The sequence below is a fragment of the Choloepus didactylus genome, chromosome 7, assembly GCF_015220235.1.
Source record: "Choloepus didactylus isolate mChoDid1 chromosome 7, mChoDid1.pri, whole genome shotgun sequence".
Classification (NCBI taxonomy): domain Eukaryota; kingdom Metazoa; phylum Chordata; class Mammalia; order Pilosa; family Megalonychidae; genus Choloepus; species Choloepus didactylus.
Genome location: NC_051313.1, coordinates 131,243,037 through 131,267,537, shown reverse-complemented (window position 1 = coordinate 131,267,537; position 24,501 = coordinate 131,243,037). Strand labels below are relative to the sequence as shown.

At 36.2% G+C, this 24,501-nt stretch overlaps 1 long non-coding RNA gene across 1 annotated transcript in view; it reads left to right on the top strand.

The window, feature by feature from the left end:
* LOC119539400 overlaps positions 1-19,008 on the top strand; it is a 316,501-nt gene extending 297,493 nt beyond the window's left edge. The window contains exons 9-10 of the long non-coding RNA XR_005217866.1: positions 17,426-17,512; positions 18,300-19,008. This is a non-coding gene — a long non-coding RNA (uncharacterized LOC119539400). The remainder of the gene's footprint in view (positions 1-17,425; positions 17,513-18,299) is intronic.
* The last annotated feature ends 5,493 nt before the right edge of the window (positions 19,009-24,501 follow it).

Sequence of the window (24,501 nt, the reverse complement as noted above, 5' to 3'; positions counted from 1 at the left end):
TACAACTATGGAGCTGGTGAATCAGGGTAAGTAATCTCAACTATGGAGTTTTTACTGTCTTTTGATCATTTGGCAACAACTTTCTGTTTTAATTTAAAATTTTCCAAATGTTTGCAAAATGAGCACTTTCCAGTTCCATACAAAACAGTTCAGGATTTACATTCCAGAAAGTACTAAGTGGGTGGCAACATTCTGAATACTTGCACAATAGTTTGTGGTTTGACAAATTCAACTTAAAGAGAAAGGGCCATAGTAAGGACCAAAAATAAATAAATAAATAAATATAAAAATAAAAATCTATGGCTATAAATTCATATTGCTTGACTTTTTTTTCACAATGACTAGTTGACAATTATAAAAGCTCACATAAAGAGCCCTTTCTATAAAGGAAAATAACATTATAATCTCACTGCAACTGGCTAGCTCAGCTGGGACACTGGCTTGGTAACAGAAAACATGTTGTTGGGCTTCACTTCCTTCTAAACAAGGGCATAGTCCCTATTTTTGAACAGAAAACCTTTCATTTCCTAGACATAAAAGAAACCAGGCTTAGATGCAGTGTGATGGAGTAAAAGGATATGAGTTTTAGAGTGAGATAAACTTAGGTTCACAACTCAGCCAAGGCCACATGCCAGCTAGACACATTTGAGGAAGCCGTTCATCCATCTGTGCCTGGTAATCTAAAAAATGGGAATTGTGTCATCCGATTTGCTGGCTGGATGTGAGAATTAAATGAGATAATGCATGTCAGAGCACCTGGAATATGCTAGATTCTCAATAAGGGTAGCTGTTTTTAATTAATGATATTATTATTAATAATTTTTATGGTTAAACACCAACCAATCCTAAGAGGCCAAGGAGGTTTGGAGACCTCATAGAACTCTCACAAAGAAACTTTTAAGGACTTCTGTGAAATCATAACATGAGCTTGTGGAGTGGGTTTCCCATTTGAACACACTGTGGCCTCAGGATTAAGATTTAAATTAATGCCTGTTACCTACCCTGGAAAGTATGACCCTTCACAAACACTGTGGAGCCAGGAAACTTTAGAAGAGGAAATATATCTGCTTCCAAGCCTTCGAAATCCACCTGATTTAAGGTTCATGGTTAAACATACAGCTGACCTATTGTTAGAATGGCCATGGACATGTCTTAGTACTGTGACAATTTTTTCCTCTCTTGTATTATTTATATTTCTGATGGTACTTCTTTGAGATTAAATCACCAGCTCAACTAAAGCATTTTCTTCAGCATTGCACTTTAGCTTGTTTCCAAAGTTATGTAGCAGTTGAGAGAGATTCTGTTGCTTCTGAGAGACTGTTGTTTGATTTTTGGATTCCATTCACATGACTATATCCTTCATAACTCATAGATGATCATTAATAATAAATGCTGTCAAGGGTATAATATATGAAAAGTAATATTTAGGATGCCAGACTTCTAAGACTGCAGTAAGACATTTGAAGTTATAAGGGAACTTATTGTCTCTTTGAGTTATGCCCTTCAATCTTTTTCTCAATCTTTCTGATGTCTTCACATCTTAATACAGTTATATAGTAGAATTGCCAATTTAGAAAATGTCGTAACTGAGAGTTCATTGGTCCAACCTCCTAATTCTGTTGGCAAAATAACTGAGATCAATATTTTCTTTGAAAGATGATTTTTAAAACATACATATTTTGAGTTAGAGATTACAAGACTATGTAAATATGTGAATGGATACTTGAGGTCAAGGCTAAATTTAAGAATGGAAAACTGTGGTGCTTACATGTCCATTGAAAATTGGGTAATGGAGAGGAGTATGAAACAGTGGAAAATATTTTAGATTTAAACAAACTGAGATTCAGCTCCCACTTTTTCTAGTTGTGTGACCCAGTTACTTAACTTTATGAAAGCTCAATATCTTTATCTTATGAATGAGAATAAGGATGCTACCATGTGGGCACGTTTTGTAGGTAGTACGGTAAATGTGTAAAGCACCTAAGGAAACCTAACATATAGTGTATCCTCAATAAATAAGAATTTGAACATTCATGATAACCAAAAATATTTTGTGGATCTGAATCACAAATATCCACAAAATCTATCCTCATTGAGATCATTCTAAATGCCCTACTAGTAGTCCAGATTTCCAGATTATAGACCAACCATAGAGATTTTGATGATGAAAGATCTTGGTGCGGTCAACGTAAAAAAATGACACTGGATATCACTGAACAGCCCAAGCCATGAACTGGTAGAATATAATGGTGAATACTGTAAGCCCTCATCCTAGAGGACCTGGGTCTCCCATTTCTTATGTGGGTAACCTTGAACAGATCATTTAATTACTCAAAGACTTACTTCCCATATCTGTATAATGGGGAACATATTGTCTCTCAGGGTTATTGCAAGGATTATGTGAAGCAACTGATTAATCCTGATACAGGAAATAAGGCAGGCTTTAGTACTGGGGAGAAGGACTTCTTCAACAATAGATTGCATCTGTAGAATGGAGGAGGCTCAAACTCAGGGAAGATAGAAGAAGAGATGGAGGATGATATGTAAACTTCCCCTGGTAGGTACATCTGTTGGGCATGTGACATCACCTCCTAACTCCACATCTTAATTTAATTGAAGTGTGTGTGGGGGGGTGGTAGGAAGTGGTTTGTAGAGCCTTAGTCTCCTCAGCTGAAAAATGGTGATAATAATGGTACTACCCAACAGGGGTGTTGTGAAGATTAAAGGAGTCAATACATATGAAGCGCTTATTCAGAATGGTATTTGCTTCACTTTTAGCATTTAATAAATGTTAGTATTGGTTGAACCTGAAGTCCAACTTTTTGCCTTGTTCTTGTTGGACTTTCTGTCTAGTAGGTCCATATTCCCCCCACCCCCCGACTACATTTAAAAACACTTCCCATCTTTCGAGACTTAGCTCAAAAGCCAAGAATTTCTTCTTCTATGCAATTCTTGTCAGCTATCCCAAACATTAATAATAATCATAGTATCAACAGCAGTAATAACAATGAGTATGCCCCGATGTCTGCCACTTACTGAATTATTATTTTGTGCCAGACCCTGTGCATATTCATCACCTCATTTAAATCCCCGTAATCCAATTAATTAATCAGTTTATATCATTTTTAGTAAATAGTTACTGAACTATTTTAAGTGAGGCAATATACTGAGTAATAGATTACAGTGGTGAGTGAGATTGACAAGGTCTTCTCTTGAGAAGTGAATTAGAGCTTATAGTTTGGAGGGTAATACAGACAAATAATCAGATAATTATAGCAGCATGTGCTTGACACTGTGACAAACATACGTAAATGTAGCAAATTGCATTTTCCAAAGATGGCAGCAACAATGTTTCCCATCCCACATGCTTGCCCACATTGTGACCTTGATGGTCCTCGCACGGGGTGGGTCTGTGTCTCTTCCCCTTGAATCTGGCAGACGCCTGGCTTACTTTAACCAGTAGGATGTACAGAAGCGAGGCTGTGCGACTTCTGAGGCTAAGCCAGAAAAGGTGATGTGGACACTCACCCTTGAAGCCTCCAGCCAGCGTGTAAACTGTCAGACTGCCCTGCGGCCCCCGTGATGTGGGGAAGCCCAATCTAGCCCACGTGGAGATTCCTAGAGGCTACTTGAAGAGAGAGAGACGCCTGGCCAGGCCCAAGCAGCTCTTGTCCTGCTGTTGATCAGCTCCAGCCACTTTCCGATTGCAGCCACAGGAGAATCCCCAAGTAGTTCTGGACTCACAAAATCGTGACCAAAATAAATCGTTTTAGGACACTCAGTTTGAGGTGTTTTGTTATATAACAGTAGACGGCCAAACAGTAAGGGCCTGTAGCCTAGACTTCTTTGGTCAGGAGGGCTTCCCAGAAGAAATGACATCCAAAATAAGACCTTAAGGATAAACAAGGTTAAGAGGTTGGGTGTGGTATTTCAGTCAAATACCCAGAGGCAGGAGGGAGAGAATGGTATACAGCACGTGGGATATTGAGGGTATGGCTACTTGTAACTTGAGCTGTGTGCTATAGATGCGAGAGACAAGCAGGGATTCTGTAAGTCATAAAAGCATTTGAATTTTAACCATTTAATACTATAGATTCCAAAGGAAAAAGAGCAGATTTGAGATGGGTTGGTGGGAAATGAGTTTAACTGGGGCCATACTGAAAAAGAGGTGCAGGTATTGCACCCAGTCCCTGAGTGTACAGTGTGTAGCTTAGTTGAGAGGTTTAAGTTTGGGGGATCATCAGGATATAGATCATCGCTAAAGACATGGGAAGTGATGAGCTCATCCAGGGAAAACAATGTGGAAGGGCAAGAGAAAAGGACCTGTGAGGCCACAGTGATGAACAAGAGCATTTATGTATTGGGCAGAACGAGAGAGCCCACGGAAGAGATTCAGAAAGGGCTGCCAAAAAGAGGGGAGAAAAGCCAGAAAGTGTGGGGTTGAATAGCGAAAGGAAGAGAATATTTGAAATAGTGGTCCCTGGTATCTAAAGCTACTGATTAGTCAGGTAACCGAAGATCCAAAACATGTGCCTTGTCTAGCATTAGGGAATTAATGAGGTTGGCATGAGCTGCCTCATCCCTGGGTAGAAACCAGCCAGTTTGCTATGAATTGAGGAATAAAGGGGAGGTAAGATTATGATGTCACACAGCACAGAGAACATTTGTCCAATAGAATTTAGGTGAAATTCTCTAAATCTGAGCTGTCCTGGTGTAGCTAGGACACTGAGGCACTGAGTTTTAAATTGTATTCAATTTAATTAATTTAAATTTAAATAACTACATGTGGCTAATGGCAACTGTAGAGGACTGAGCAGAGATCATGGGATCTAGAGAAAGGGAGAGAGATCATTGGGGAGGTTTTGGTTTTTGTTGTTCATGAGATGGTAGAGTCTTGTACAATTTTAAGTGCTGATGAGAACTAGCCAGCAAAGAGAAGCATGTGTAATTGCAGGTCCAGAGGAGGGAAGTAATGAATTGAGTAAGTCTCTGAGAGAGAGAGGTAGTGAGATAGTTGAGATATATAGCAGAGAGGGATGGACTGGCCTTTCTGAGTGCACGGTCCATGCGTCTATGTGAGGAAAGAGGGAATGTGATGGATTTGGACTCTGTTAGGTGTGTAGGCTTGGTGGTAGGAAGCTGAGAGATTTTCCAGCAGATGGGTTCCATTTCCTCTGCAGGGTGGGAATTGAAGTCATCTACTGAGAGGGAGAAATGGGAGTGGTGAGGTTAGAGGTTTCAAGACAGCTGAGTGATTTAAAATAGTTTGGTGGAGAAGACAAAGCTGACTAGGGAAATGTCTGAAGTGTGTTGAGCAATGCTTATTTTTTAGGAGGGGAAGCTGAGACAGAGAGAGGTTCTACAAGTAGCTCAATATTTCCCAAGTAAAGAGAATAATTGCATCTTGAAACTTTCTGATTCCAAAGCCACAGTCCCTAACATTGCCAATAAATCGGCCCATCAATACCCACTTCTAGCATGTTATCTGTGCCTTTATCATATTTATTCACTTTAGGCTTTCTTTCTCTCAGCAAATTCCTAGTGTGTGAAGGCCAGTGTCTCTTTCATCCTTGTCTCCTGAAGTGCCTGGCCCAATTCCACGTACATAGAAGCGGCCCAGTAAATATTTGTTGAGTGAGGGAATGGATAAATAAATTTCAAAAGGAAAGATAAGTGAGGCAGTGGAAAAGCCCCCTTCCCTTACCTGGTTTCACCTTCCTCCCAGGCATGCTTGGATCTGTTTCCGCTTCACATTTCTGACTTAGCTGTGGCTGGAGGCTCTCTTTATAATGACAGTTTGGAGAGGAATTACTTAAAATAAAGTGAAACAATGTGATGTGAAAAAGAAGGCTGTTATTTTGTGGATTTTTTATTACTTTAAAAACCATTTAAATTCTTTTTTAATTTATTGGAGTCCAGACATAGCCTAAAAGTTGATATTTGGGAGGTTCCCTTTTCACCAACATAACTGACATCACCCAGTTCATGCCCTTATCTTTCATTCTCAAGGAAATAAACAAAAATTGTGATTGGCTGTAGCCCTGACCTTGTGGATGACTACAAGTGCCCCTGGAGTTAAATTCTAAGTAAGATTTTCCCATGGGACTCAAATTCTATCATCTTGTGCTATATTTACAATGATGTTGCACTTTATCTTAGCAAATATTTGATTTGTTGAGAGGAAACATGTCATGCATGTATTACTCATAAGTTTCCATATTTCCCAAAGATTCTGGTGAGTGTCAGAAATGGAACTTCTGGGGTTCTATTAATACAGCCGAAACAAAGCCAAGTACCAAAACCTTAGTGAAGTCAAAGGGTGAAGAGATGTGTGTAGTACAGAGGCTAAAAGAAATATACTAAATGATTTGATATGGCCAGTTCTTCAGTCTTTGACCCTTTCTTTTTTATGGTTTTGCCTTGCTTTGAAATAAAATGCTTTAAGAAACAAGCATCAAAGAAACAAGAAACTATCTCATCTAAGGAACCTATGGGGAACTCATCTTCTTACTCCAATTCCTTTCTCTTCTGTTCAATTAAAGATACAGTTGACAATGGATAAATCTAAGGATTGACTGAAATTTTGCATCAACATTCATGACTAATTTTGTGCTAATGTCTAAGCTTCAGAACTGAAACTCCTTTGAGAAAATAAAGTATTTCTTGACATTAATGGCTTTGAGATGGCGAAACACATAGTATTTTAGAAAACTGAAATGGACTGTTTAAAGAAAAGTTTTTATTGACAGTCACCCTTAAAAACTCTTTATTTGTACTGCAAGCTGAAATCTGACCACAGAAGCAGTTTTCTTGATTTCCCAAGTGACCTCATAAAGAGCTTGGACTAACTTTTGCTAATTCCAAAATCCAAAGAAAATAAATTTTATCCAGATGTTGGGCTTGGAGATACATATTGCATTACAAACAAAACTGAATATTTGTTTTTGGAAAATCTTACTACTGTATTTCATTTGAATTAAAGGTTAGATGTGTTTCTTCATTCTTGTCACAGCTCACCGTTTTTATCCTCTGAATGCCACTTTCCCACTTCTGAGTCTCCAGCATTTCTATGTTTGTCGACAATGCACATGATTAAAATGATATTTTCATATTTCAGTGTAGTTGGAGCTCCTTAAAGCAGAGGGTTATAAGTGCAAAAAAGAGATATGCAGTTCCCTAATGGCTTATTACCATCACATTTGCAATTCAGATCAGCTCTAAATTGACTGAAATTTTTAAACACATAGCAGGCAGTTTAAACTAATGATTGTCTGGAGGTTCACATCTGACATGAACTAAGCTTCTGTTCAAAACAAATTGCAAATAATTTCTCCCTTAGAGTCAAAATGTCACTTTTAAAACTCTGTGTTATTGCTAGATTTTTGTCAGTTACATACAAAAAAAAAAAAAAAATTCTGCTTTATAGTGAGTGTTCTACCTTTGAAAGGACTGGGTGACAACATTTCCCTATTAAAAAAATAACACATGTATCTGTGTATCTATCTATATGGATCTGCATCAGCTTCACTAGGCATACCCTTTCTTCCCCCCTTTCCCCTTTCAAAAATCCTAAGTGTAAAGTAAAATCCCTTGGGGCAGTGGTAAGCCCAAGTTGCTTAGCAACCCTCAGCAGGTAGCAAGGATTCAGCTGCAGCTGTCCTGGTTCTTTGCTAAGAACCTTCTTATTGCTGTTTGTGTTAATCTTTAACCAGGCTTTTAAGCCAGTCTTTCTCTGGGGTCTCTTCTTAGATTGCAGGGGCCTCCGCAGATGTTGTCCCAAAGGTAATGGTATTAAGGGTGACTAGTGAATGTTTGAAGAGTGATAAGCATTGAAAGGGATTAAGATTTGCATGTCCCAACTAACCTTAGTTTACATTCTTCAAAAATATCGTGAAAATTGTCCCCTGATAGGAACAATGGCTGGTATTGACACACACCCCTACACCTGCTTTTACGTCCAGCTTGTAAATACAGTGAAGCTGTCTCCCCATAAATGTTCCTCTTAAAAGGCCCACATTCTCCTACAAAGATCATTTGAGGAATTCATTTAGAATTTGTAGATAGTCTTAGACTGATTTTAGAGTCTCTCGATTTCATTCTGGGAGAGTTAAATATAGATGGACAGAGAGATAAAAGGACAGATTAATAAGTGATTGAGAGGACCACCTCCCAGCCCCTCTTAAAGAAGTGTTTCTGTCAGTATGGAGTTTCTTGAAATTTCACATAATCGGTGGTGGGACTTGAAGCTCATCATTACACTGAGGATAAAATAGCTCTATAGGACAAAGAAGCACATTTATTTTTAATAGTGGAAAGATTTCTACTCTTCGTTTCCTTTCTTTTGAGGTTATAATAACAACTGTTATTAACCAATGAGGGGAATCTCATACAACATTTAAAAATAAGGCTATTTCTACATTCCCATTACACAGCACAAGGCAAAGTAATGAAGACACAGCTTCCTTGAAGTCTTTTCACCCAATCTCTTTCTCTCAGGAGATTGAAAAAGAAATCATCATAGATGGTTCACTCCCAGGGCCTGCATTTTATGTCATTTAAAAGGAATTCAGGCCTTCTTCCCTCATGACATTTTGTTACAGGCCTGGTCCCATTATGCAACATCATAGTATCTGCTTAATGATACTGATTAACTGACTAGGAAATGGGAGAAAGGTCAGAGGATATGAAGGAGACAACATTTTCATTTTTTCTAGACCCTAGTGAAGTTAATCTATGTAGATATAATCTTCAAACTTTGGATTAAAAACACACAAAAAATAAGATTCATATTAGTCCCCTGATTTATAAATTCCATTGGTTTTCTCCCTTCTATCTAAGGCTATTTTAAAAATATTCTGATCTTAAGTAAAAAGGAAAGTGTAGCTTCCCCCCAATTGGTTGATGATTGATGGTGTGCACTTTCCACTGGGATATACATGGACTATTTCACTTTTATTCCTCTGATCCCACCAAGCATTAAACACAAGGGAATGTACCTTATATTTCTGAGTTTGTTGTCAGGGGTGCATGCTAATCAATTTTTAGACTGCTTTTCTGGATGCCTGGAAAGTTCCATGATATCAGGCAAATCTCCCCTGATGTGAGATGTCACTCAGGTTTCCATTAGTAGTTTTGCATTTACAGGAATAGCTATTTTTTTTTTTTTCCAGGAAAGCTTGGCCATACACTGAGCAATGATAACCCTCTATATAGTTTTGATTTGTCTTCTATTTAAACTCCAACCTCTATTTTTCCCTTATCTCTTGCCCTAAGATAAATTATCTTGTTATAAGTGGGTCAAATTCTGAATATAGCTGGTGTTGATTACATTTTGCTAATGAAAATATGTTTGTGGAATCGTTAAGACGACTTATAAAAAATAAGTTCCTTGACAAGCTGAGAAGAAAAATCAGGGAGAAATCTATTGGTAGGCATTGTGATAGATTTTGTCTTAATCAAAACTTAGTTGACCAGACAGTAATTTGTCAAATGCCAGTGGAAGGGACTACCAGCTTAGACAAGGACGATTGAAAACAATGTCCTTGTACCCTGGATTGTAGAGCCACCCCTGAAGTTTTCATTTGAGCTTTGTCTCTGCAGGTAGGGGAAATGTAAGCCCCACACCTATGATCAGCAGGTGTTATGTTCCTAATATCTCCATGAAGCTCTGTGTGGACCCCAACCCAAACTCTTTCTGCTAAAACAGTCACCCCATTATGCCCAGGATCTGTGGCCTCAAAATCACCAGTCCAGATGCCTGAACTACAACCCCAACTCTAAGGGTGTATTGAGTTCGAGTGACCCATCATGGGCTGTGGGGCTTCCACTGTAGCCCGTTACTTTAGGTACAACCACCTTTTGTTTCTGCCTCTCCCCTACGATTTCCTTTTTTTTTTTTTTTTTTTGATACTTATCAATCCAGTAATGTACAAAACATCATAGATTTTATTCCAGGCTGCTGTATGTTTGCCATGAGTAGGGAAGATTTTTCGATTTGTTTAGTCTGGAGCTTCTCAACCTTGGCACTCTTGGCATTTGGGGCTGGATAATTCCTTGTCACGGGGTCTGTCCTCTGCACTGAAGGATGCTTAGCAGCATCTCTGACCTCTACTCACTAGATGCCAGTAGCATGCCCCCCCCCCCCAAGTTGTGACAACCAAAAATGTCTCCAGACATTGTCAAATATCCCCTGGTGCAGGCAAAATTGCCCCCAGTTTAGAACCACTGGTTTTCTCCCTTTCCTCAAAGTGTGGCAGTCCAGCTCACCAGCATCAACTGGGCCCTTGTTAGAGACTCAGGGTCCAAGACTCACCCCAGCTCCACTGAAGAGGAACCTGTGTTTGAAGGAGATCCCCAGGTGACTTCATATGCACATCCCTGAGCAAGAAGTGCTGGTTTAGTCCGTCACCTTGAACAGAAGTCTGGGTGTATTTATTTCTTAGGCTGAGATAGCCCAAATTCCAAGGTTATTCTTAAGTATAAGAAATGTAATTATAGCAGACTTCTCAGTCTGTACAGTTTCATGCACACACTGACAAAAGATATTTCAAATGAAGGTAACTGAAATATTTGAGGAAAATAAAGGGGCATTGATCAATTCAAAAATCTTGTTTTTTTTCCCCAAGTAATTATCATAATGTTTTAGATCTGGGTCTACTTCATACTGTATGAGTATAAATTAATAGTACTTTGAAAATCTGTCTCTTGTCTGCACTAATCCATCAATAACCCTGACAATAAAGAAATATTATAATTTATCAGGTATTTATTATGTGCTAAGTGGTTTACTAGAAACTGTAATCCTTACAGCTCTGCGAGGTACTCGCCTCATTTGACATCTGAAGAAACTCAGGGACATTAAAGACCCTTTCCTGATCTCAGCACATATCTTCTACATAGTCAGAGAGCCACCACCCAAGTCTCTTTTCTTTCTACTCGATGTTCTGCCTCTCCTTCTAAGGGGAGAAAAAACGATAATGAACATTTTATCTAAGCTGATTATGCTTAAACAGTTTCCACATGGATTCTCAACCCCAGGAATGCGCAGAGAGGAAAGAATCATTATTTTTTCTGTAAAGCCCTCTTTTATTCCATCTTCTTAGGCAGTGGTCTCATTATACCTGGAGCAGTTCTGAGTGTAGCCAGCAGCTTGCAGTGAAGATTCCAGACTCACCCACTCCCTTCCCTCTGCCCCAGCAAAAATTAGTGTTCAGCAGCAACAAAGCCATACTGTACATTGTGAGAAGCATTCCTGGAAAGGATGGCTTTGTCTCTTTTGTTTTTGAGATTTGCTCACTGATTGCTAAGAGTACATACTATGAACTCTGATTAGCTAGCCGAAGGGTTTGATGAGTAGCCACAAACTGTGAAAGAAAACCAAATGTAGCATTTACATGATTTAATCTGAAAAGAAGATGTCTGATTATTTTTCATTCATTAGTGAAATCCTCTGCTTTAGCTTCTGATTCTTTCTTTGGCTGAATCTCTTCTAGTGTATCATCAACCTATTTTTTTTGTATTCAACCTATATTCCATCAGAGTGTATTCCCAGCTTCCTTTTATCACCATGGTGACACCATGTGCTTATGCCTTTATTAAAAATTTATCTTAAATAGATCTTCTAGGAGCTAGTCTTTCAGGCAATGACAGTTTTTCAGTTTCAAATTCACCATAATGTCCAGATACCAGGAATTTGTGTGCAAATATTATTCCACTATTACTACAAAGGGAAATAAGGCAAACTGTTTAAAATTAGTTGCTAATCCTGCTAGCTGCTTATTTGTGGAAAAAGACATTTTATATGCATTCTATTCTTACTTTCCAAGTACACTTGGCACACAATCATTTTAAAGATGAACTTTAAGCATTGCTTGGCTTCTGTGATCATCTATTATTGGGAAATTTTAAACTTTGAAATTGAATGTTACCCTTCTAGGAACCTATCCTTTGGAAAAATTTTAAATAGTAATAAATATTTACATGCAAATATAATTCTAATTCTCCTCACATTGTTTACAATAAAAATCTTTAAAACTACATGCATGTCCAACAATGGGCAAAGATTAATTATCGTATAGGAATACAGTTGTATAATATGATCTTTTAAGAATGATATCACAACAAATTTTAGTGACATAGGGGAAAGGATTATAGTATGTAATTGGAAAAAAGGATAAAACTTTGTATATGATAGGACGTCTGTTTTTATAGCTATGTCTGTACCCCTTCAGTAAATTAAATATCTTTAGTTATATGTGTATCTGTTTATAAAACTGAAAACATGCCAAATACTAATAGCAGTTATATCTGGTTGGAGAATTTATGGGTGATTTTTATCTTTTTAAGGCTTTTCTCTGCTTTCTACAGTTTCTTTAGTGAGCATAAAATGCTTTTCAGATCAGAAAGAAAAAAATGTATATTTAAATATAAAATTAAACTAATTTAATTCTACCTGATTGTAGTGAAATGATTGAGGTCCCTGGGATTTTGCATGTTTTTCTTGTATTTAAAGGATCTATTGTTACAGAAACTACTCTTAACCTGGTACTTTTGTTTAAAAAGAAGGTTTCAAAACAGTAATTCTAGATGAAGGACAGAACTATTGTCTTCACCCTGGATAATGAAAAATGAATTACAAGGAGATAGGCACAAAATCAGGGAATGTTGTCCCAAGTCTGTATAAATTAAATAGCAATTTTCATAAAGGTCAATCTGGAGTCTTCAGCTGGGTTTGAAAAAAGAAAAGATTGCAGGGATATTTTTCATTATAGTTAAACAAAAATGTACTTAAGTAACACAAAATCAAAGGAGAAGATACTTTACATAAAGATACAAATGAGTATTTTCAGGGAGAAATAGTCGAAGGGAGGTCCTGTGATATTAAAGAAAAGGCACAGGGTTTGGTCATAAGTAACCTTGGATTCTAGATCTCACTCTTCTTTTACCAATACTTGAGCCATTCATTTCATTTCTCTTGGTCTTAGTGTCTTTAATTATAAAGTAAAGGGTTTGGATAGATGCTATCTAAAACATCTTACAGTTCAGAGTCAGATAAATTCTACTGTTTCTCATGTTCTCAAGCACAGATCAAAGTATAGGAGTTTACATTCCTGACACTTGGGTCAGAAGATGAGATGTTCAAGGTCTTGACTGGTCTACAAGTAGAACAACTCTGTGTGTGTGTGTGTGTGTGTGTGTGTGTGTGTGTGTGTGTGTGTGTGTGTGTGTCTATGATGGACTTTCTCTCATGGCCAGTCAGCAATCTCACTCTCTCCCACTGAATGAAGCCAGGCAATATGGAAAGTAGAGGCCCGAGAACACAAGTTCTCTTCTTGATTTCTGCCAAGCAGGGTTTTTCCATTTGGAACACTATTTCCACATGTGGAACTATTTCATCTTTTACAAAGTGCTAGTGAAATTTGTGATGAGGACCAGCAAATGGTGATAATGGTTATTCTGTTTTTATGAATACAAGTGTCTGTACATTGTATCTAGATTGTGCTTGTATATTTTTGAATGCCCTGAAAAGGCAATTAAATAATTGGCAAGCACAGATAGTTTCCTAGTTTTTAAAAGCACCTTTAATGATGTAAAATTGACATGCAACCAACTGGGAATATTTTAATTTTGCAACTTGGTAAATGCTGATGTGAGTATATACTCATCAGCCATCACCAAAGCAAAATTAATAACCACAATGTTACCTCAAAAAGCTTTCTTCTTTCCCTTTGTATTACCTGAACAAGATTGTGGAGAAAGTATGGGCAAAAGTTCATTTTTTTTTGCATTATGGATATTACAATTATTCTAGCACAATTTGTTGAATAGACTATCCTTTATCCATCTCTGTACTTTTATCAAAAATCAATTGCCCATATGTGTGTGGATTTACTTTTGAAATCATTATTCCATTCCATTGATATATTTATTTTCCTTTTTTTTTTTTGCTAATACCATGTTCTGTTGATTACTGTAGTTTTAAATAAGTCTTGAAGTTGTGTAGTGTAAGTCCTCCAACTTTGTTCTTTTAATTTTACTTCAAAGTAGTTTTAGCAACTCTTTGTCTTCTAAATTTCCATGTGAATTTTAGAATCAGCCTATAAATTTCTATAAGAAAGCCTGCTGAGGTTTTGACTGGGATTATATTGAATTTCCAGATCAGTTTGGGGAGAATTAACATCTTAATGATATTGAGTTTTCTGACCCATGAACATAATATATCTCTCCATTTATTTATGTATTCTTTAATTTCTCTCTTTTGTCAGATAAATTCCTAAATATTTCATATTTTGATGCCTGTATAAATGGTATTACTTCTTTTAATGTCATTTTCTGATTGTTCATTGATCATATATACAAATACAATTGACTGTTTTAGTATTGATCTTATGTATTGCAACTTTGTGAAACTCAATTAATAGCTTTAGTAGCTTTTTGAGGTAGATTTCATAGAAGTCTCTACTCATTCTCTACATTTCTCTACAGATCATTATATTATCAGTGAAAAAAACGGCCGTCTGACTTCTTTCTTTCCAATCTGGATGCCTTTATTTCTTTTCCTTGTGTTATTATCCTGGCTTGAGCCTCCAGTAAAATGATGAGTAGGAGTGTTGAGAGCAGACATCATTTCCTTGTTCCTGATTTTAGGGGAAAAATAGTTACTATTTCATCATTAACTATTTACATTTTTTGCGGATGCCCTTTATCATGTTTAAAAGGTTCCTTCTAGCTATACTTTTCCTGAGAGATTTCTCTTTTTTTAATTAGGAATGGACTTTGGATTTTGTCACATTCTTTTCCTGCATCTATTGAGATTTTGTGTGCATGTGTGTGTTTTAATCTATTAACCTGGTGGATAACATTGTTTGCTTTTTGAATGTTAAACTAATGGGATGAAAACTTGACTTGGTGATGATACATTATCTTTTTCTTATATACGTATTGTTAGATTTGATTTGCTAAAATGTTGTTAAAATTTTTCAGCTGAGTTCATGAGGGATGTTGGTCTATAGTTATCTTTACTTGTAATGTTTTGTTTAATTTTGATATCAGAGTAATGTTGGTGTGATTAGGATGAGTTGGGAAGTATTAACTCCTCTTCACTTCTGGAAGAATTTGTGTAGAATTTTTATTATTTCTTCCTACAGTATTTGGAAGAATTAACCAACATGTGGGCTTGGGAGTGTTCTTTGTGAGAAGGTTTTTAATTACAAATTCAACTTCTTAACAGATGTAGGGCTATATAAGTTATCTCTTTCCCCTTGAGTGAGCTTTAGTAGTTAATGTCTTATAAGTAATTTTCCCTTTCATTTAAGTTGTCCAATTTATTGGTATGAAGTTCATAATATTCCCTTATTATCTCTTCCAGTTATCAATTTATTGCCTCTCAGCTATAAGCCCACTCTTTTTTACTTGCTCTGTAATAATGGAGCTTTAAGAATTTCTCCTTTATGGCAAGTAGCTTTGTCAGTAGCAAACACTGGAGGGACATGATAGAGGAGGAGCTTTTATTACCTCTTCCTGTTAAGAGACAATGCTCTGTGAATATTTTCACCATTTTGCACAGTCAGGGCTTTCTGAGCAAAGAGCACTGGCACCTGGGTTAATGGATGATTGAATAGCAACTATAAAGATAGAAACATCTGGAGAGACATGCAGATTTATCTTTCCAGAACCATGTGTTTACATCCACAGTGATGACAGAGACTTTCCCCTCCTCTCCCCAGAGAGGATTTGTTTATATTTCAGAGCAAAGGTCTCTCTGAAAGAGAGGATGGGAAGATGTGCCACCCATCCTATATAAGTTTTAAATTTCATAATTTTGTAATTCCCTTTCCTGTGGTGCAAACCTGACCACACACAAGGTATATCTGGCTCCACCACATCACCCTATTAGAGAATTGAGGCACAAAGAACTGACTCAAACTGCTCTATGTGTAAAAGGTATTTTCCCTGATCCGAGGACACACACACACACACACACACACAGACACACACACACACACACACCTGCCTTTGGCAGGCTAACTTAGCTTGTAAAATGGGTGACATTTCAGAGCCTTCACAGTTTCAGACTTAACAGTTCTAATGCACTGCTGTTTTGCTTCTGCTTTGCCCCTGCTTCATGACTTTTTGGCAGTGGACTGCCCAGCCACATGTCCAGAGCACTCAGTACCTTGGTAAGCTCACAGTCCTGGCTACAGCCCTCACTGTGGCCCTCCTGACATGAGACCACGTGCCCTAGATCTTTCTGTGCCTGTTTGGTAATCGGGCTCCCAACAGTTTAACCTCCCCTGCACAATTACCCACCAGCTTTGGCCTTTCTGCATCAGGTAGGGTTGTTCCCCATTATCCTTCTGATGTTGAAATGGAGTACCCCTGGCTGCATACCACCCTAATACAATGAGCAGACTCCCAACATCTTGGTTATCTCTATGCTCCCATTTATCAGCTTTGTTTCATCTTTACTTGGGAGGGTTTTTTCCTACTTGCCCAACCCCTGTGATCCATCGAACTTCTCTGCCATCCGTTTGGCTATAACTACATCTTTTCCAATAAGGTATTATTTCAAGCCCTGAGGAGGGTGTCCCCTTCCAAATTTGTTCCTCTGTGGGTACTGCCCTCAGTGTTTCATTCTTTAGAGTTTTCTTTTTATCTTTATCATTATTCCCTGTTACAGTTAATAATTCTCTATAGCAAACCTCTGTTCAAACTACTGTGTGTTTTCTGTCTCCTAATTGGATACTCACCAATGCATTCATTTTTAAAAAGATTTATTGCCATATAATTGGCAAACATTAAACTGCATATATTTAAAGTGTACAATTTAATATGTCTTACCTTGCCAGGGCTGCCATGACAAATACCACATGATGGGTTGACTTAAATAACACGTATTTATTGTTTTGTGACTTTGGAGGTTAGGAGTCCAAAATCAAGCTCTCGACAAGTCACAATTTCTCCCAGGATCTAAAGTGTTCTGCTGCTGGCTTGTCCTAGTCCTTAGGATTCCTTGGCTCGCCGATTGGCCTTTGTCAGATGGCTTCTCTTCTTGGTTTCCCCTTGTGGCTTACCCTGACTTCTGGTTCCCACTGACTGACTATGTCCAAATTTCCTCTATTTATAAGGCCTCCAGTCATATGGATTAAGACCCACCCTGATTTAATTTGACCTCATCTAAATAGGATCTTTGAAAATCCTATTAACAAATGAGTCCACACCTTAACTGATAATAACACCTTCAGATATGCTATTTATAAATGGGTTCATATCCAGGAATGCAGTCTTTGGTGGGGCAGACTCAGTTCCTCAACAATATGTTTTACAATATGTATACATCCATAAAATCATCACTATAATGAAGATACTGAATATATTCTTTACTCTCAAATGTTAAAATTCATAATTTTGTATTTTATTCTTACAGTGGACTCTCCAAATTGTATAAGATTGGGCCCCACAAAACCTGGATCTGCCTCTGTCTCTAAGCATAATTTTACTTGAACATGTCCCAGTAAGTGAATTCTTCATGGTATCTGTGGTGGATTTTTGCACCCCAGTTTGAACATGTTCTTTGTCTTGGTCTGTATTGCGGTTGCTATGGAGCCACTGTCAATAAGTCTCTTCAAGATTTTACTTCAATTAAGGTGCAGCCCAACAGAATCAGGTTGGGCTTTAATCAGATTACCTACTGTGATTTAGGCTTATTTCATCTTGATCTACCTATGCTACACAATGAGAACCTCTGGTCAGCATTTAATATATGTATTTCTTTATGCAGTCAATTCCTGTGGTGACTATTTTAAAAGCCAAAAATCTGAGCATGCAAATTTTTCCTAGTTTATACCTTTAAGGTTATTTACAGCCTTAAAAAAGTATCTGACCAATTTGTATTTACTATGTACTGTAAGATTTGCCTGTATTATAAAAGTACATGATATAACTGAACTGAAAAATTGAGAACAGTATTATTTAGGGTATTATTTCTCTAGTCAATATTTATATTTTGGGGTGTGTTTTTTCATTAAAATACTTAGCATTGAAATTGGTGGCTTCAGACATATTTTACGTTAAAGACAAAAGTTAGACATTCTCTTGTGTGTTGTGACTTAAGAATTATTTAACACAGCATAAGTTGAATAAAAATATGCTTTTATTATATTATACTTGTTCATATGGCAAATGTATGGTTTTCTGCAGGGGATTCATATCTACATTTTGCTTTTATTCTTTATGTGTATCTTGCTAGTTCAATAAACCCCTTTTCTTCTTTTCTCTCTTCATTTGTCATTTCTCCAAAGTCATATTGCTGAATCCCAAACAAAGAGCTCTTTGATAAGGGAATACAAGAATGAATTAAAGAATGTCTTAGAACTAATCCAAGGAAGAACACTCAAATTCCTACTTGCAGAGGACGCAAATGCTGAATCAGATGGGGCTGTGGAGCCTGGGGAGGAAATCGTGAATAGTTGGTCCAGATTGAGTATCATTATCCTCCTGTTGTCTAGGAAGATAATTGTTATAATTAGCAATAAATGTCAAGGGCAACTATAATTTACCTTTCCGTGTCACAACTGATAGTTTACCTTTTTCAATGCCTTCTTCTACCTGCCCACCATGTCACACTTCCCACCCTTCTAGCACAGTCAAACATAGACTAAAATATCTGTCTTATAGTATTTCTATATCAGTGTATACTTACAGCAATAATGTGACTATTGATTTTTAAAATGTCATTAGGGACCACTCATCCAAATTCTGGGGTCTTTTATTAAAATGAAAATTCCTACAAGGAGGAGCTAGAACCTATGGGTTTGCATAATGGGCATGTTGGAGGGATTCTTAGAGATGTTTTAGGACTATATCTTATTAGAGAAATTCTAAATGTAGTGCAAAGGGGGGTTTATTATTCTGTAGCACAATTCCTTTTAAATGCAATTTAATATCCCTTGGATTTTATTTGTGGTATAATTTTGAAAATTCCATTTTGAATTTATGATTATAATTCAGGAGTAGCATATCTAAGTCTTGAGTTACATTGTAAAAATGGAATGTAAACCATGAATTTTATAAAGGATTATTTAATTAATTGTGAAGATTGTTTAATCAACATGTGCTTGTGCTAGGTGTTTACTAAATGATAGCTGTAGCTGTTGAATTGATTCCAAATGAAAATAGTTCAAGTGCTCTGCTTTTTAAATGCATTTCTGTTTTGGACTTTCTACTATATCTAGATGCATAAGTCTCATTGTATATTTTTAAGTAATATAGAATATTGTTTTTTTTGACTGGTAACTAAATGAAAAAAAATGAGATAAATAAATAAGTCACTGATAAATCTACTGTTCCCCAAACTGAGAAGTGAGTAATAGCTAACAGTTACATGCTTTTTTTTTGCGTGTAGCTATTGCCCCAACACTTTTGTTGCTTTTACTTCCAGAATGAATGGTTAAAATCTGATGTCTACATTTCTACGCTATACCCTTATGATTTGAATTTGTTCTTTATGCCCCCACTGAGACTTTTCTAGAATATCATTAATAAATTATTATAACCATATACAATGGGCCAGTGCTTATTCTCCATGACATCTCTGTAGATTTTAATATCATTGACCACACCCTCCTCCTCGAAACAATTGGTTTTGTGGCATTGAGTTTGGGTCATCTTCTATTATCCAAACAGCTCCTTATTTCACTACTATTCTTTTCCAGTTTTTAAATTGTGCATGTTCTTTCATGACCAGTTCCAGAACACCTGCTCTTTTCCTTCTTCTTTGGGGGTATGTATCATCTAGACCTCAGCTATCATTTTTCTATGGATAAGACTATGATAACTAACATATTTCCATCTTGGGGACTTGTCTTTTTTAATACCTTAGTGTCAAGAAAAAGAGAGAGAACTAACAGGATTAAGGAAATATTTTGAGATGATGAAACTGGCTAGCCACTAGGAAAATGATTGAGATAGAGATTATGTTAGTAATAATACAGTCTATTTGATTTTTCATTTTTATTCTCCTTTTAAAAAAAAGACTTCTTTCCTTTTCAATATATACGTATCTTTAGTTCTTTGTTTAATTTCATTGAAAGCCAATAAAAATATCCAACCATTTTTAAGTAATTTGTTCACATACTAAGCAAAGGTGCATAGTTTTTCAGGTGACAGATTAATTAAATTACTATTTATACCCCAGTTATGTTACTGGCATTGGGGCAAGTCCATTATTTTAGCACCACTTGTTAATTTTGTTGGTAGTGATTGCAATGAAATATAATAATACTTTTTATTTATAAAGTGCCTTTCATCTATGCACTCGAAGTACTTGATCTCAAATGACACTCAAAGTGACTTGACACTTTGCATGTCAGTTGATCACTTCCTGAAGCCAGGAAAATGAATGCATTTCCATAAGGTTCATGTTTGCTGATTACTGGGTCACAAGGACCAAATCACTGTATGTATACAAATTATCATAGGATTACTCAATCAATTCTTGATATTTTTCCCACTCCTATGGTTACTTATTTTCTGGAGAATAAAGCACATTTATGTAACACCTTAATTTTCTGCCCCAATTTTCATTTTGTGTACACTCTTTCCTTTTTTCTTCTCTACAAGTTTTGTTCTTTTCCAAGATGGCTGTGAAATGACTGTTTTGCAACACAAATGGCCACACACTGGATAATTCAAGAAATTTAAACAATAAAGGGTTCAATTAGAAAAATCACAAATTCCATGTGTGACTTTCGTGTCTCTTTGCCTTGTCGGCCTTGGGCAGCTTATTTTGCTTTTCTAATTTGAAGGTCAATTCCACAAAAAAAGATATCTTTTGCATGTCATTTTCTGATGTGAAATAATTTATATGTCCACATATGGTATTCAACATAATTGGAAACTGTATGGATAGTAAAGAAATTTTTATAAATAACATTTGGTGGAAGAATATGTAATCGTAAAATAATAGTAAAAAAGACACAACTAGTCAAAATCATTACAAATCATCAAATATATACTATAAAAAACATGTTGAAGTAGAAAATTAATATTATAAAGCCTTAAAATGTTGCTACATTGGAAATTTTGGGATGAAGATACAAGGAAATTATCAAATTATTTCTATTAAATTAATTTGCATATTCCTATTTGAATTGTACCTATTCCTGTTAAAACTGAGTAAATGAGTAAATGGGAACACTGTGAGTTAGCAAATGTTGTAAAGCATACAAAAATGTCACCATATTCATATCCATGTTAAATTCATTCTACTATGTTCTAGTGATGCAAAACATATAATAATGTAGCAATAAATCTATTTGGAACATTCTGGAATGTAGCAGTTGAAGAATATGGTTTCTGCATGGTATAGAGCAAAAAATTATGATAGTAAGAATAAATATTCTCGTAAAAGATCCAAGTTCTATAAAGAATGATTTAAGAAATCATATAACGATATTGACTGTGTTTTAAAACTTCAACTTCTATGTTAGACCAAAGGGAGAGATGCTTATTTGGTACAAAATTTAAATTTTCTGTAGCACACTGTCTAATTTAACCTGTACAGTCAGTTTACTTAAACAGCATAATTACATGGAACCTAGACTAGGGAATGAGATCCTGTTATTCTGTACAGGTTAATGTTGTACCCTTATACATTCCAGAGTATTTGGGGAAGAAAATAAAAAGTATTTGCAAAGTCCCCTTGAGGGATTGAGGAAAAATGTGGAAGTAATAAACTTCCCCACCTGGGGAACTCCAGATATTCTCTCAAGCATTAGGGACTCCAGATTGAATGTCAAGCCCTTGATCTTGGGGTTTGCCCTTATGAAACTTATTCCTGCAAAGAAGAAGCTAAGCCTCCCTATAAGTGTGCCTAAGAGTCACCCCAGAAAACCTCTTTTGTTGCTCAGATATGGCCTCTCTCTCTAAGCCAACTCTGCAAATAAACTCACTACCCTCTCCCCTAGGTGGGACACGACTCCCAGGATGCAAGTCTCCCTGGAAACATGGGACATGACTCCCAGGGATAAGCCTGAACCCGGCATCATGGGACTGAGCTGAGAAAGCCTTCTTGGACCAAAAGGAGGAAGAGAAATGAAACAAAACAAAGTTTCAGTGGCTAAGAGATTTCATACAGTGTCAAGAGATCATTCTGGAGGTTATTCTTCTGCAATATATAAATATATATACACTCCTTTTTATTTCAAGTGTATTAGAATAGACAGAAGGAAATACCTGAAATTGTTGAACTGTAATCCTGTAACCTTGATTCTTGATGATGATAGCGTAACTATATAGCTCATATGGGATGACTATTTGATTGTGAAAACCTTGTGACCAACACTCCCTTTATCCAGTGTATGGGCAGATGAGTAATAAAGACAAAAATAAATAAATAAATAATGGGGAGGATAAGAGGTATGGGATGCTTTGTGTATTCTTTTCTATTTTTATTTTTATTAATTTTTTTCTTTTTCTTTTTTTTTCTTTTGGAGTAATGAAAATGTTCTAAAGTTGATTGTGGTGATGAATGCACAGCTGTGTGGTGATACTGTGAGCCATTGATTATATTCCTTGGATGGATTATATAGTGTGTGAATGTATCTCAATAAAATTGCATTTTCTAAAAAAGTAATCACGCAGGCACACACACACAAACACACACAAAGAAATCCTATAATATGCTTATTTAGTTTACATTTGTATTAAACTTTTGAAATTTAGTTTCATTTCAAAATTAGCCTTTTCTTTGATAGTCCTAGGTTAAAAATAAAACTGAAAATAACTAAACTTTAAGGTAAATCAAGTTAATTTTATGATTGAACTTTGAAGGCTATTTGAGAGTTGTGCTCTTGTCTTCAATTCTGCTCCAAAGTAACAAAAACCTAATTACACAATATAATTATTTTCCCTTCCAACTACTAAACTGGTTAGATTATTAGTCACTCAGTTTAAAATGTATATGAGTTTTTTTTTAATATAAAACAGGATACTCAATTCCATATTGTACATTAAGTGAAAACAGGGTTTAGGCATGGTCATTCTACTATTGTTGATGTAAAGCAAAACCAAAAACACAGCAAGATAATATAATGTAATATTAAACTAAATTAAATTAAAGATAACTTAAATTTAAAAAGAAAGAAAACACGGATAAGGATATTAAACCCATCAGTAAAACCTATATACTTGCTACAAATAGACCCAAATGTCAGTGCTAAGCTTTCTAACAATCAACTAAAAAATTGTAAACTGGTCAGTTCCATAGTTCACAGAGTTTATATGTTTAAATATAGACCAATGACTAAGAGTCAATTTTCAGTGTACTAATATCAGAAAAATTTATTTCAAGCTTTCTTCTTGAAAGGACAGAGGGTGCAGGCCTCAGTAACATCTGTACAGATGATGAGTTCAAAGAGTATGTTTTTTTCAAACTTATTTTTATCTTCAATGTAGTCTTAGTGTGTGATAACAAAGTAGAGTCTAGAGAGATAAAATGTATTCTCCATGGAAGTAATATGTTTTAGGTGCATGAACGAGCATTGGCTTTAATAGACATCTAGCCATTTCATCTGTTGTCAAAGGGGCTTCAGGTACCCCACTGGAAAACAAGTCATTATTTTTGACCAACTATCCATAACATATAACTGGCTTATAATTTATAATCTTACGCAGTAGGTTAAGTCAGTTTTCTAGGTATATAATTTGTAATTGATTCTCCTCTACCATACTCAAGAATGGTCTGCTATCCAAGATTAACTATGCCAAAAGGGCTTTACTGAGACTTATGTTAAAAAAAAAAAAAAAAAAGGTCAAAGGCCATGATTGGTTCACCTACTTATTTAATTTTCAAGACTTTTTTTTTTTTTTGCTGTCATATACCATCTTTTAGAGACCATTAAAGTCCTGTTATTCCCTTCATCTGTATATCCAAAATTAAATCCCAGGGACGCTTTGCCTCTGCCCTTAGGGAACAGCCTTTCTGTTCACCATTAGTCCTGTTAGGTGCCTTAACTTTCCTGAGAGGATGTCAGTCCATCCTTGCTTAGATGACTATAAGGCGAATGGCTCCAACTTAGGACAGAATACAGGATAAATTCTTATCCAGGTAGCTGTTAAAGAGTACTATCTTGGTTTCCTGATGCTACAATTTTATGAAAAGCTACCATGAATACAAGTATATCTAAAAACCCTCACCCATACATGACCCCTGGAAGGATGCAGAGAGCTGCATTAATTGACTGCAGATTGCTGTTAGCCCCTCGTATAATTACTTTTATTGAATTGCTTCTTGGGTACCATGTTCCAACCTGAACTGAGTGAATTCTTTTTTTTTTTTTTAACAAACAGTCCTAGGAATCACATTGCTGCATTTAATTTATAAGAACATTATTGAGTTTGTTACATCAGACAGGGCCATCTTTATGAGGACTGTGGGAGAAGGTTCTCGTAGATTTCAGGATTTAGTGATGCCTGGCCTATGACAGAGTTACCTTTCATCCA